This window comes from Arachis stenosperma, chromosome 5, assembly GCF_014773155.1.
Source record: "Arachis stenosperma cultivar V10309 chromosome 5, arast.V10309.gnm1.PFL2, whole genome shotgun sequence".
NCBI classification, from domain to species: domain Eukaryota; kingdom Viridiplantae; phylum Streptophyta; class Magnoliopsida; order Fabales; family Fabaceae; genus Arachis; species Arachis stenosperma.
This window is the reverse complement of record NC_080381.1, coordinates 95814643-95827237: the sequence shown is the minus strand read 5'-3', so window position 1 is coordinate 95827237 and position 12595 is coordinate 95814643. Positions and strand designations below refer to the sequence as shown.

Here is a 12595-nt window from a genome sequence, read left to right as displayed (position 1 = left end):
CATCACAGAGAGTGGCATAAGATTTACCCCTGACCCAAGATCACATAGAGCTTTTTCAAAGCTCATGGTGCCAATGGTGCAGGGTATTAAGAACTTGCCAGGATCTTGTTTCTTTTGAGGTAGAGTTCTCTGAATCCAAGTATCTAGTTCACTAATGAGCAAGGGAGGTTCACTTTCCCAAGTCTCATTGCCAAACAGCTTGGCATTCAGCTTCATGATAGCTCCTAAGTATTGAGCAACTTGCTCTCCATTCACATCTTCATTCTCTTCAGAGGATGAATATTCTTCAGAGCTCATGAATGGCAGAAGGAGATTTAAAGGAATCTCTATGGTCTCTAGATGAGCCTCAGATTCCTCAGGATCCTTAATAGGAAACTCCTTCTTGCTTGAGGGACGTCCCAGGAGGTCTTCCTCACTAGGATTTTCGTCCTCCTCCTCCCTTGTGCATTCGGCCACTTTGATTAAATCAATGGCCTTGCATTCTCCTTTCGGATTCTCTTCTGTATTGCTTGGGAGAACACTGGGAGGAGTTTCAATAATTTTCTTACTCAGCTGGCCCACTTGTGCCTCCAGATTTCTAATGGAGGATCTTGTTTCATTCATGAAACTGAAAGTGGCCTTTGACAGATCAAAGACTATATTGGCTAAATTAGAATTGTTTTGTTCAGAATTCTCTGTCTGTTGCTGAGAAGATGATGGATATGGCTTACTATTATTCAGCCTGTTGCGTCCACCATTGTTAAAACCTTGTTGAGGTTTTTGTTGATCCTTCCAGGAGAAATTTGGATGATTTCTCCATGATGAGTTATAGGTGTTTCCATAAGGTTCACCTAAGTAATTAACCTCTGCCATGGCAGGGTTCTCAGGATCATAAGCTTCTTCAGAAGCTGCCTCTCTAGCACTGTTGGATGCATGTTGCAATCCATTCAGGTTTTGAGAGATCATGTTGACCTGTTGAGTCAACACTTTGTTCTGAGCCAATATGGCATTCAGAGCATCAATTTCAAGAACTCCTTTCTTCTGAGGTACCCCATTGTTCACGGAATTCCTCTCAGAAGTATACATGAACTGGTTGTTTGCAACCATGTCAATGAGTTCTTGAGCCTCTCCAGGCGTTTTTTTCAGGTGGATAGATCCACCTGCAGAATGGTCCAATGACATTTTCGAAAATTCAGAGAGGCCATAATAGAATATATCTAATATGGTCCATTCTGAAAACATGTCAGATGGACATCTTTTGGTCAGCTGCTTGTATCTTTCCCAAGCTTCATAGAGGGATTCACCATCTTTTTGTTTGAAGGTTTGAACATCCATTCTCAGCTTGCTCAGCTTTTGAGGAGGAAAGAACTTATCTAAGAATGCAGTGACAAGCTTATCCCATGAGTCCAGGCTATCCTTGGGTTGTGAATCCAACCATACTCTAGCTCTGTCTCTTACAGCAAAAGGGAAAAGCATGAGTCTGTAAACTTCAGGATCAACCCCATTCGTTTTTACAGTCTCACAGATCTGCAAGAACTCAGTTAAAAACTGATAAGGATCTTCAGATGGAAGTCCATAGAACTTGCAGTTTTGTTGCATTAAAGCAACTAGTTGAGGCTTAAGCTCAAAGTTATTGGCTCCAATGGCAGGAATGGAGATGCTTCTTCCAACAAACTTGGACGTTGGTTTTGTGAAGTCACCAAGCATCCTCCTTGCATCATTATTATTATTTTCGGCCATCTCCTTCTCTTGTTCGAAAATTTCTGAAAGGTTGTTTCTGGATTGTTGTAATTTAGCTTCTCTTAATTTTCTCTTCAGAGTCCTTTCAGGTTCTGGATCAATTTCAACAAGAGTGCCTTTATCCTTGTTCCTGCTCATATGAAAGAGAAGAAAACAAGAAAAGAAAAAGGGATCCTCTATGTCACAGTATAGAGATTCCTTTATGTTAGTAGAAAAAGAAAGGGGTATAAGAAAGAAGAAGGAAGGATTCGGATTTATGGATGAAGAGAGGTGAAGAGAAGTGTTAGTAATTAAATAATTAAATAGAAGAAGAAAGGAGAAGAGAAAATTCGAAAATAATTTTTAAAAAGGAGTTAGTGATTTTCGAAAATTAGAAATAAATTATAATTAAAATTTAAACATGAAACAATTAATTAATTAAAAAGAATTTTTGAAAAAGGGAAGAGATATTTTCGAAAATAGAGGAGGGAAAAGTAGTTAGGTAGTTTTGAAAAAGATAAGAAACAAACAACAAGTTAGTTAGTTGATTGAAAAAGATTTGAAATCAAAATTGAAAAAGATAAGAAGATAGTAAGTTAGATAAGATATTTTAAAATCAAATTTTGAAAAATATAAAATTTTAAAAAGAATAAGATAAAGAGATAAGATAAAAGTTTTAAGAAAAAGATATTTTGAAAAAGATTTAGTTTTTAAAATAACTTAACTAACAAGAAACTACAAGATAAGATTCTAGAACTTAAAGATTGAACCTTTCTTAACAAGAAAGTAACAAACTTCAAATTTTTGAACCAATCACATTAATTGTTAGCTAATTTTCGAAAATTACATATAAAGATAAGAAAAAGATTTTGAAAATAATTTGAAAAATATTTTTTGAAATTTTCGAAAATAATAAAAAAAATTGAAAAAGATATGATTTTGAAAAAGATTTTGAAAAGATAAGATTTTTAAAATTGAAATTTTGACTTGACTAGTAAGAAATAACTAATTTTGAAAATTTTTGACCAAGTCAACCCAAAATTTCGAAATTTTGGAGGGAAATAAGGAAAAGATATTTTTTTGATTTTTGAATTTTTAATTATGAAAGAGAAAAACAACAAAAATATTCAATGCATGAAATTTTTAGATCAAAACAATGAATGCATGCAAGAATGCTATGAATGTCAAGATGAACACCAAGAACACTTTGAAGATCATGATGAACATCAAGAACATAATTTTGAAAAATTTTTGATGCAAAGAAGACATGCAAGACACCAAACTTAGAAATCTTTAATGCATGGGAAATATGAATGCAAAAATGCACATGAAAAACAAGAAAAGACACAAAACAAGAAATCATCAAGATCAAATAAGAAGACTTATCAAGAACAACTTGAAGATCATGAAGAACACTATGAATGCATGGGATTTTCGAAAAAATGCATGAAAAATTTTTAAAAGCATGCAATTGACACCAAACTTAAAAATTGACTCAAGATTCAAACAAGAAACACAAAATATTTTTGGTTTTTATGATTTTCTAATTTTTTTGTATTTTTATTAATTATTTTCGAAAATTAAGTTTTGAAAAACGAAAAATAAAAAGAAAAATTTTGAAAAAGATTTTTGAAAAGAAAATTACCTAATCTGAGCAACAAGATGAACCGTCAGTTGTCCATACTCGAACAATCCCCGGCAACGGCGCCAAAAACTTGGTGGACGAAATTGTGATCACTGTTCTTTGATTTGGCTTTTTGGTATGTACACAAAAACTATTGTGTCTCTTGTTCATTCACAATCCCGTTCAACTAACCAGCAAGTGTACTGGGTCGTCCAAGTAATAACCTTACGTGAGTAAGGGTCGAATCCACAGAGATTGTTGGTATGAAGCAAGCTATGGTCACCTTGTAAATCTCAGTCAGGCGGATTAAACATTGTTTATGGTTTTCGAAAATTAATAATAAAATAAGAAATAATAAAAGGGATAGAATACTTATGCAGATTCATTGGTGGGAATTTCAGATAAGTGGACGGAGATGCTGTAGAGCTCTCGGACGCCTGCTCTCCCTCTGTTTCTACTCAATCCTTCTTACTCCTTTCCATGGCAAGCTTTGTATAGGGGTTCACCATCACCTGTGGCTACTTTCAATCCTCTCGGGGAAATATCCTATGCGGCTGTCACTCGCACAGCTAACTAGTCTGGAGGCATCACCCATGGTTGATGGCTACATCCCATCCTCGCAGTGAAAACTAATGCTCACGCACTCTGTCACAGTACGGCTAATCACCGGTTGGTTCCCTCCCCTACTGGAATAGAATCCCTTTTTTGCATCTGTCACTAACGCCCAGCAGGTTACAAGTTTGAAGCACGTCACAGTCATTCATTACCGGAATCCTACTCGGAATACCACAGACAAGGTGAGACTTTCCGGATTCCCAGGATCCTACTCGGAACACCACAGACAAGGTTGGACTTTCCGGATCCTCATAAATGCCGCCATCTATCTAGCTTATACCACGAAGATTCTGTTGGGGAATCTAAGAGATACACATTCAAGCTCTGTTGCATGTAGAACGGAAGTGGTTGTCAATCACGCGCATTCATAAGTGAGAATGATAATGAGGGTTATCTGAATCATTAGATTCATCATGTTCTTGGGTACGAATGAATATCTTGGAATAAAACTAAGATAGCATTTGAATAAAAGAAGATAGAATTGCATTAATACTTGAGGTACAGCAGAGCTCCACACCCTTAATCTATGGTGTGCAGAAACTCCACCGTTGAAAATACATAAGTGAAAGAGGTTCAGGCATGGCCGAATGGCCAGCCCCCCTAAACGTGATCAATAGTCTCTTAGGATGAAGAAGAAAACAAAACTGAGACCAAAGATGTCTAATACAATAGATAAGTGTCCTATATATACTAGACTGGCTACTAGGGTTTACATGAGTAAGTAATTGATGCATAAATTCACTTCCGGGGCCCACTTGGTGTGTGCTTGGGCTGAGCTTGATCAATCCACGAGCTAAGGCATTTCTTGGCGTTGAACTTTGAGTTATGACGTGTTTTGGGCGTTCAACTCCGGATCATGACGTTTTTCTGGCGTTTAACTCCAGACAGCAGCATGAACTTGGCGTTTAACGCCAAGTTACGTCGTCATTCTTCGAATAAAGCATGGACTATTATATATTGCTGGAAAGCCCTGGATGTCTACTTTCCAACGCCGTTGAGAGCGCGCCAATTGGAGTTCTGTAGCTCCAGAAAATCCATTTCGAGTGCAGGGAGGTCAGAATCCAACAGCATCAGCAGTCCTTTTTCAGAGTTTTGCTCAAATCCCTCAATTTCAGTCAGAATTTACCTGAAATCACAGAAAAACACACAAACTCATAGTAAAGTCCAGAAATGTGAATTTAACATAAAAACTAAGGAAAACATCCCTAAAAGTAGCTTGAACTTACTAAAAACTACCTAAAAACAATGCCAAAAAGTGTATAAATTATCCGCTCATCAGGGATCACCTTCTTCAAGGCAACAACTTCATAGAAGTGGTCTTGATGCACCCTTGAGATGAATCTTTCCATCTCCCATGGCTCGGAGGTAGAAGCTTTTGCCTTCCCTTTCCTCTTTCTAGAGGTTTCTCCGGCCTTGGATGCCATAAATGGTTATGGAAAAACGAAAAAGCAACGCTTTTACCACACCAAACTTAAAAGGTTTGCTCGTCCTCGAGCAAAAGAAGAAAGAAGAGAGTAGAAGAAGAAGAAATGAGGAAGAAGGAAATGGCTTTTGTGTTCGGCCAAAGAGGGGGAGAAGTGGTGTTTAAGTTGTGTGAAAATGAAGGGGTGAAGAAGGGTATATATAGGAGAGGGGGTGGGTAAGGTTCGGTCAAGTGAGGGTGGGTTTGGGTGGGAAAGTGGTTTGAGTTTGAATGGTGAGGTAGGTGGGGTTTATGAAGGATGGATGTGAGTGGTGAAGAGGAAGATGGGATTTGATAGGTGAAGGGTTTTTGGGGAAGAGGTATTAAGGTGATTGGTGAATGGGGGAAGAAGAGAGAGAGAGTGGTGGGGTTGGTGGGGATCCTGTGGGGTCCACAGATCCTGTGGTGTCAAGGAAAAGTCATCCCTGTACCAAATGGCATTCAAAATCACGTTTTGAGCCATTTCTGGCGTTAAACGCCGGGCTGGTGCCCATTCCTGGCGTTTAACGCCAGGTTCTTGCCCTTTTCTGGCGTTTAACGCCAGTCTGGTGCCCATTTCTGGCGTTAAACGCCCAGAATGGTGCCAGACTGGGCGTTAAACGCCCAACTGCTAGCCTCACTGACGTTTAAACGCCAGTGGGTTCTTCCTCCAGGGTGTGCTGTTTTTCTTCCTGTTTTTCATTCTGTTTTTGCTTTTTCAATTGATTTTGTGTCTTCTTATGATCATCAACCTACAAAAAACATAAAATAACAAAAGAAAATAGTCAAAATATAACATTGGGTTGCCTCCCAACAAGCGCTTCTTTAATGTCAGTAGCTTGACAAATGGCTCTCATGGAGCCTCACAAATGATCAGAGCAATGTGGGAACCTCCCAACACCAAACTTAGAGTTTGGTTGTGGCCTCCCAACACCAAACTTAGAGTTTTACTGTGGGGGCTCTGTTTGACTCTGATTTGAGAGAAGCTCTTCATGCTTCCTCTCCATGGTGACAGAGGGATATCCTTGAGCCTTAAACACAAAGGATTCTTCATTCACTTGAATGATCAGTTCGCCTCTATCAACATCAATCACAGCCTTTGCTGTGGCTAGGAAGGGTCTACCAAGGATGATGGTTTCATCCATGCACTTCCCAGTCTCTAGGACTATGAAATCAGCAGGGATGTAATGGTTTTCAATTTTTACCAAAACATCCTCTACAAGTCCATGAGCTTGTTTTTTTGAGTTGTCTGCCATCTCTAATGAGATTTTTGCAGCTTGCACCTCAAAGATCCCTAGCTTCTCCATTACAGAGAGAGGCATGAGGTTTACACTTGACCCTAAGTCACACAGAGCCTTCTTGAAGGTCATGGTGCCTATGGTACAAGGTATTGAAAACTTCCCAGGATCTTGTCTCTTTTGAGGTAATTTCTGCCTAGACAAGTCATCCAGTTCTTTGGTGAGCAAAGGAGGTTCATTCTCCCAAGTCTCATTTCCAAATAACTTGTCATTTAGCTTCATGATTGCTCCAAGGTATTTAGCAACTTGCTCTTCAGTAACATACTCATCCTCTTCAGAGGAAGAATACTCATCAGAGCTCATGAAAGGCAGAAGTAAGTCCAATGGAATCTCTATGGTTTCATTTTGAGCCTCAGATTCCCATGGTTCCTCATTGGGGAACTCAATGGAGGTCAGTGCACGCCCACTGAGGTCTTCCTCAGTGGCGTTCACTTCCTCTCCTTCCTCTCCAAATTCGGCCATGTTGATGGCCTTGCACTCTCCTTTTGGATTTTCTTCTGTATTGCTTGGGAGAGTACTAGGAGGGAGTTCAGTAATTTTCTTGCTCAGCTGTCCCACTTGTGCCTCCAAATTCCTAATGGAGGACCTTGTTTCAGTCATGAAACTTTGAGTGGTTTTGATTAGATCAGAGACCATAGTTGCTAAGTCAGAGGGGTTCTGCTTAGAATTCTCTGTCTGTTGCTGAGAAGATGATGGAAAAGGCTTGCTATTGCTAAACCTATTTCTTCCACCATTATTGTTGTTAAAACCTTGTTGAGGTCTTTCTTGATTCTTCCATGAGAAATTTGGGTGATTTCTCCATGAAGAATTATAGGTGTTTCCATAGGATTCTCCTAGGTAATTCACCTCTTCCATTGAAGGGTTCTCAGGATCATAGGCTTCTTCTTCAGATGAAGCATCCTTAGTACTGCTTGGTGCATTTTGCATTCCAGACAGACTTTGAGAAATTAAATTGACTTGTTGAGTCTATATCTTGTTCTGAGCCAATATGGCATTCAGAGCATCAATCTCAAGAACTCCTTTCTTCTGATTAGTCCCATTGTTCACAGGATTCCTTTCAGAAGTGTACATGAATTGGTTATTTGCAACCATTTCAATTAGCTCTTGAGCTTCTGTAAGCGTCTTCTTCAAATGAAGAGATCCTCCAGCAGAGCTATCCAAAGACATCTTGGATAGTTCAGAGAGACCATCATAGAAAATACCTATGATGCTCCATTCAGAAAGCATGTTAGATGGACATTTTCTGATCAATTGTTTGTATCTTTCCCAAGCTTCATAGAGGGATTCTCCATCCTTCTGTCTGAAGGTTTGGACTTCCACTCTAAGCTTACTCAATTTTTGAGGTGGAAAGAACTTTGCCAAGAAGGCATTGACTAGCTTTTCCCATGAGTCCAGGCTTTCTTTAGGTTGTGAGTCCAACCATGTCCTAGCTCTGTCTCTTACAGCAAAAGGGAATAGCATAAGTCTGTAGACCTCAGGGTCAACCCCATTAGTCTTGACAGTGTCACAGATTTGCAAGAATTCAGCTAAAAACTGATGAGGATCTTCCAATGGAAGTCCATGAAACTTGCAATTCTGTTGCATTAGAGAAACTAATTGAGGCTTAAGCTCAAATTTGTTTGCTCCAATGGCAGGGATAGAGATGCTTCTCCCATAGAAGTCGGGAGTAGGTGCAGTAAAGTCACCCAGCACCTTCCTTGCATTGTTTGCATTGTTGTTGTTTTCGGCTGCCATGTCTTCTTCTTCTTTGAAGATTTCTGTTAGGTCCTCTATAGAGAATTGTGCCTTAGTTTCTCTTAGCTTTCGCTTCAAGGTCCTTTCTGGTTCAGGGTCAGCTTCAACAAGAATGCCTTTGTCTCTGCTCCTGCTCATATGAAAGAGAAGAGAATAAGAAAATGTGGAATCCTCTATGTCACAGTATAGAGATTCCTGGAGGTGTCAGAAGAACAGAAAAATAGAAGAAAGAGGTGGAAGAATTCGAACTTAATCAGATAGAGTTCGAATTGTGCATTGAGAAGGAGTGGTACTCCATAAATAGAAGGATGTGGGAAGAGGGGAAGAGAATTTTCGAAAATTAATTAAAAAGTTTTTAAAATCATTTTAAAAAATTGATTGATTATTTTCGAAAACTCACAGTGGAAAAGGAATCAAGTGATTTTTGAAAAAGATTTTGAAATTAGAAGTCAAAAAGATTTGATTGAAAACTATTTTGAAAAAAAGATGAGGTTAAGAAGATATGATTGATTTTAAAAATATGTGATTGAGAAAAATATGATTTGAAAACAATTTTAAAAAAAAGATTTGATTTTAAAAATTTATGACTTGCCTAACAAGAAAAGATATGATTCAAACATTAAACCTTTCTCAGCAGAAAAGGCAACATACTTGAAATGTTCAATCAAATCATTAATTGTTAGCAAGTATCTTTGAAAAAAGAAAGAAATTGATTTTGAAAACATTTGATTGAAAAGATATGATTTGAAAAAGATTTGATTTTGAAAAACTTTGAAAACTTGAAAAAAAATTGATTTGAAAACAAAATCCTCCCCCTTGTGCCATCCTGGCGTTAAACGCCCAGAATGGTATCCATTCTGGCGTTTAACGCCCAAAATGCTACCTTTTTGGGCGTTAAACGCCCAACCAGGTACCCTGGCTGGCGTTTAAACGCCAGTCTGTCCTTCTTCACTGGGCGTTTTGAATGCCCAGCTTTTTCTGTGTAATTCCTCTGCTGCATGTTCTGAATCTTCAGTTCCCTGTACTATTGACTCGAAAATAGAACCAAGATTAAATAAACAATACATGCAAGACACCAAACTTAAAATTAGACACTAGACTTAAACAAGAAACATAAAATATTTTTGGTTTTTATGATTTTGAAATTTTTTTTTTGTGCTTTTTTCGAAAATTATATGGAAATAGAAAATAAAAGTTTCAGAATTCTTAGTTTGAATTCCAGGAATCATTGCAATGCTAGTCTAAGACTCCGGTCCAGGAATTAGACATGGCTTCACAGCCAGCCAAGCTTTCAAAGAAAGCTTCGGTCCAAAATACTAGACATGGCCAATGGCCAGCCAAGCCTTAGCAGATCATTGCTCCAATAGCAAGATTGATAGAAATCAACAAGCTATTGTGATGATTAGTTGAAACCTCGGTCCAATAAGATTAGACATGGCTTCTCAGCCAGCCAGATTTCAACAGATCATCATGAAACACTAGAATTCATTCTTAAGAACTCTGAAGAAAAATACCTAATCTAAGCAACAAGATGAACCGTCAGTTGTCCATACACAAAACAATCCCCGGCAACGGCGCCAAAAATTTGGTGCGCGAAATTGTGATCACTACAACTTCACACAACTAACCAGCAAGTGCACTGGGTCGTCCAAGTAATACCTTGCGTGAGTAAGAGTCGATCCCACGGAGATTGTTGGTATGAAGCAAGCTATGGTCACCTTGTAAATCTCAGTCAGGCAGACTCAAATGGGTATAGTGGTATACGAATAAAGCATAAAGATAAAGATAGAGGCACTTATGTAATTCATTGGTAGGAACTTCAGATAAGCGTATGAAGATGCCTTCCCTTCCGTCTCTCTGCTTTCCTACTGTCTTCATCCAATCCTTCTTACTCCTTTCCATGGCAAGCTTATGTAGGGTTTCACCGTTGTCAGTGGCTACCTCCCATCCTCTCAGTGAAAATGTTCCCATGCTCTGTCACAGCATATGGCTAATCAGCTGTCGGTTCTCGGTCAGGCCGGAATAGAATCCAGTGATTCTTTTGCGTCTGTCACTAACGCCCCGCCTGCTAGGAGTTTGAAGCACGTCACAGTCATTCAATCATTGAATCCTACTCAGAATACCACAGACAAGGTTAGACCTTCCGGATTCTCTTGAATGCCGCCATCAGTTCTCGCCTATACCACGAAGACTCTGATCTCACGGAATGGCTGGCTCGTTTGTCAGGCGAGCACTCGGTTGTCAGGCAATCAACCATGCATCGTGTATCAGGAATCCAAGAGATATTCACTAGAGCCTTGGTTGCTCGTAGAACAAAAGTGGTTGTCAGTCACCTTGTTCATAAGTGAGAATGATGATGAGTGTCACGGATTATCACATTCATCAAGTTGAAGAACAAGTGATATCTTGGACAAAGAACAAGTGGAATTGAATAGAAGAACAATAGTAATTGCATTAATACTCGAGGTACAGCAGAGCTCCACACCTTAATCTATGGTGTGTAGAAACTCCACCGTTGAAAATACATAAGAACAAGGTCTAGGCATGGTCGAATGGCCAGCCTCCCAAAGTGAGTTCAATCATAAAAACATGATCAAAAGCTCTCTTAATACAATAGTAAAAGGTCCTACTTATAGAAAACTAGTAGCCTAGGGTGTACAGAGATGAGTAAATGACATAAAAATCCACTTTCGGGCCCACTTGGTGTGTGCTTGGGCTGAGCAATGAAGCAATTTCGTGTAGAGACTCTTCTTGGAGTTAAACGCCAGCTTTTATGCCAGTTTGGGCGTTTAACTCCCATTTTGGTGCCAGTTCCGGCGTTTAACGCTGGGATTTCTGAGGGTGACTTTGAACGCCGATTTGGGCCATCAAATCTTGGGCAAAGTATGGACTATCATATATTGCTGGAAAGCCCAGGATGTCTACTTTCCAACGCCGTTGAGAGCGCCCCAATTGGGCTTCTGTAGCTCCATAAAATCCACTTCGAGTGCAGGGAGGTCAGAATCCAACAGCATCTGCAGTCCTTTTCAGTCTCTGAATCAGATTTTTGCTCAGGTCCCTCAATTTCAGCCAGAAAATACCTGAAATCACAGAAAAACACACAAACTCATAGTAAAGTCCAGAAAAGTGAATTTTAACTAAAAACTAATAAAAATATACTAAAAACTAACTAGATCATACTAAAAACATACTAAAAACAATGCCAAAAAGGGTACAAATTATCCGCTCATCACGGTTCTGCCGCAGTGCCGCGGCCGTTTGTGCTATCGGAGCCTCCACGTCCTCTCTTATAGCCTAGGCCTTCTCTTGTAGCTCGACGTCCTCCTTTTCCCTGTCCTCGTCCTCTCTGGCTTCTCTCAAACTTGGTGCAGCTCGCCGCTGTGTCGCCACTCGCTTCTCATAGGTCGCTGTCCGTGTCTCCGTCGAAGGTTAACGGCACTGCTTTCATTTATTCGGTTCTTCTCTTCCTTTTATGCTCTGTTTCTGATTTTTAAATGTGAAATTGTGAATGGATTAATGGAAAATCAAATAATTCATTTTGTGTTGTTGCTTTTTTTTAATTCCAGAAATTTTTGTTGAAATTTTATTGCTGCTGGTAGAAATGGAAAATCAAATCATTATTGAAATTTTTGTTTATCTTTATTGATTTCTGGTTTAGTGTGATTAGGGATTATTTGTTGCTGTTTTGTAATGATTATTGCTGAATGCTAAAAATGGAAATCAAATCAAATGTTGTTTGTTGCTGAATGATAATTTTTGTTGCTGAATGCTGAATGCTATTGGTAGTATTAATTTTGTGCTGTTATTGATTTTCTGGTTGTGCTGCTGCTGTGGGTTCTGAGTTCTGGTGTGCGGTTGTGTATTTTGTGGTTCTGCTATGTTGATCATCTTTCTCAATTGTCAATGTTTACTCTTCACTTGCATTATGTTCATCATCCTTTTTAATTGTCAATGTTCTTTATTAGAACTGAGTAGAAAAATGGCAATCTAAACCATCAAAAGAATTTTCGCAACGTCAGCGCTTGCTCACAATTGCAGGAACAAAAAAACTAACTCTTTTTTTGCCCTCTAGTACCTCTTCACGTTTCCTTCTAGTTTTGCACTCGTTCATTGTATAGTAAGTCAACTCTTTGGATTACTGGCATAATTGAATTGGAGATTTAAGAGAGATAGTTGATTTCTTAA

General features: G+C 38.9%; 2 non-coding genes across 2 annotated transcripts; both read left to right on the top strand.

The window, feature by feature from the left end:
- Window positions 1-1219: 1219 nt before the first annotated feature.
- Window positions 1220-1323, top strand: LOC130983947 (small nucleolar RNA R71). Its single transcript, XR_009087914.1, has one exon. It is a non-coding gene; the product is annotated as a small nucleolar RNA R71 (small nucleolar RNA).
- Window positions 1324-7901: 6578 nt separating this feature from the next.
- Window positions 7902-8005, top strand: LOC130983342 (small nucleolar RNA R71). The gene has a single exon (XR_009087338.1). It is a non-coding gene; the product is annotated as a small nucleolar RNA R71 (small nucleolar RNA).
- Window positions 8006-12595: the final 4590 nt, after the last annotated feature.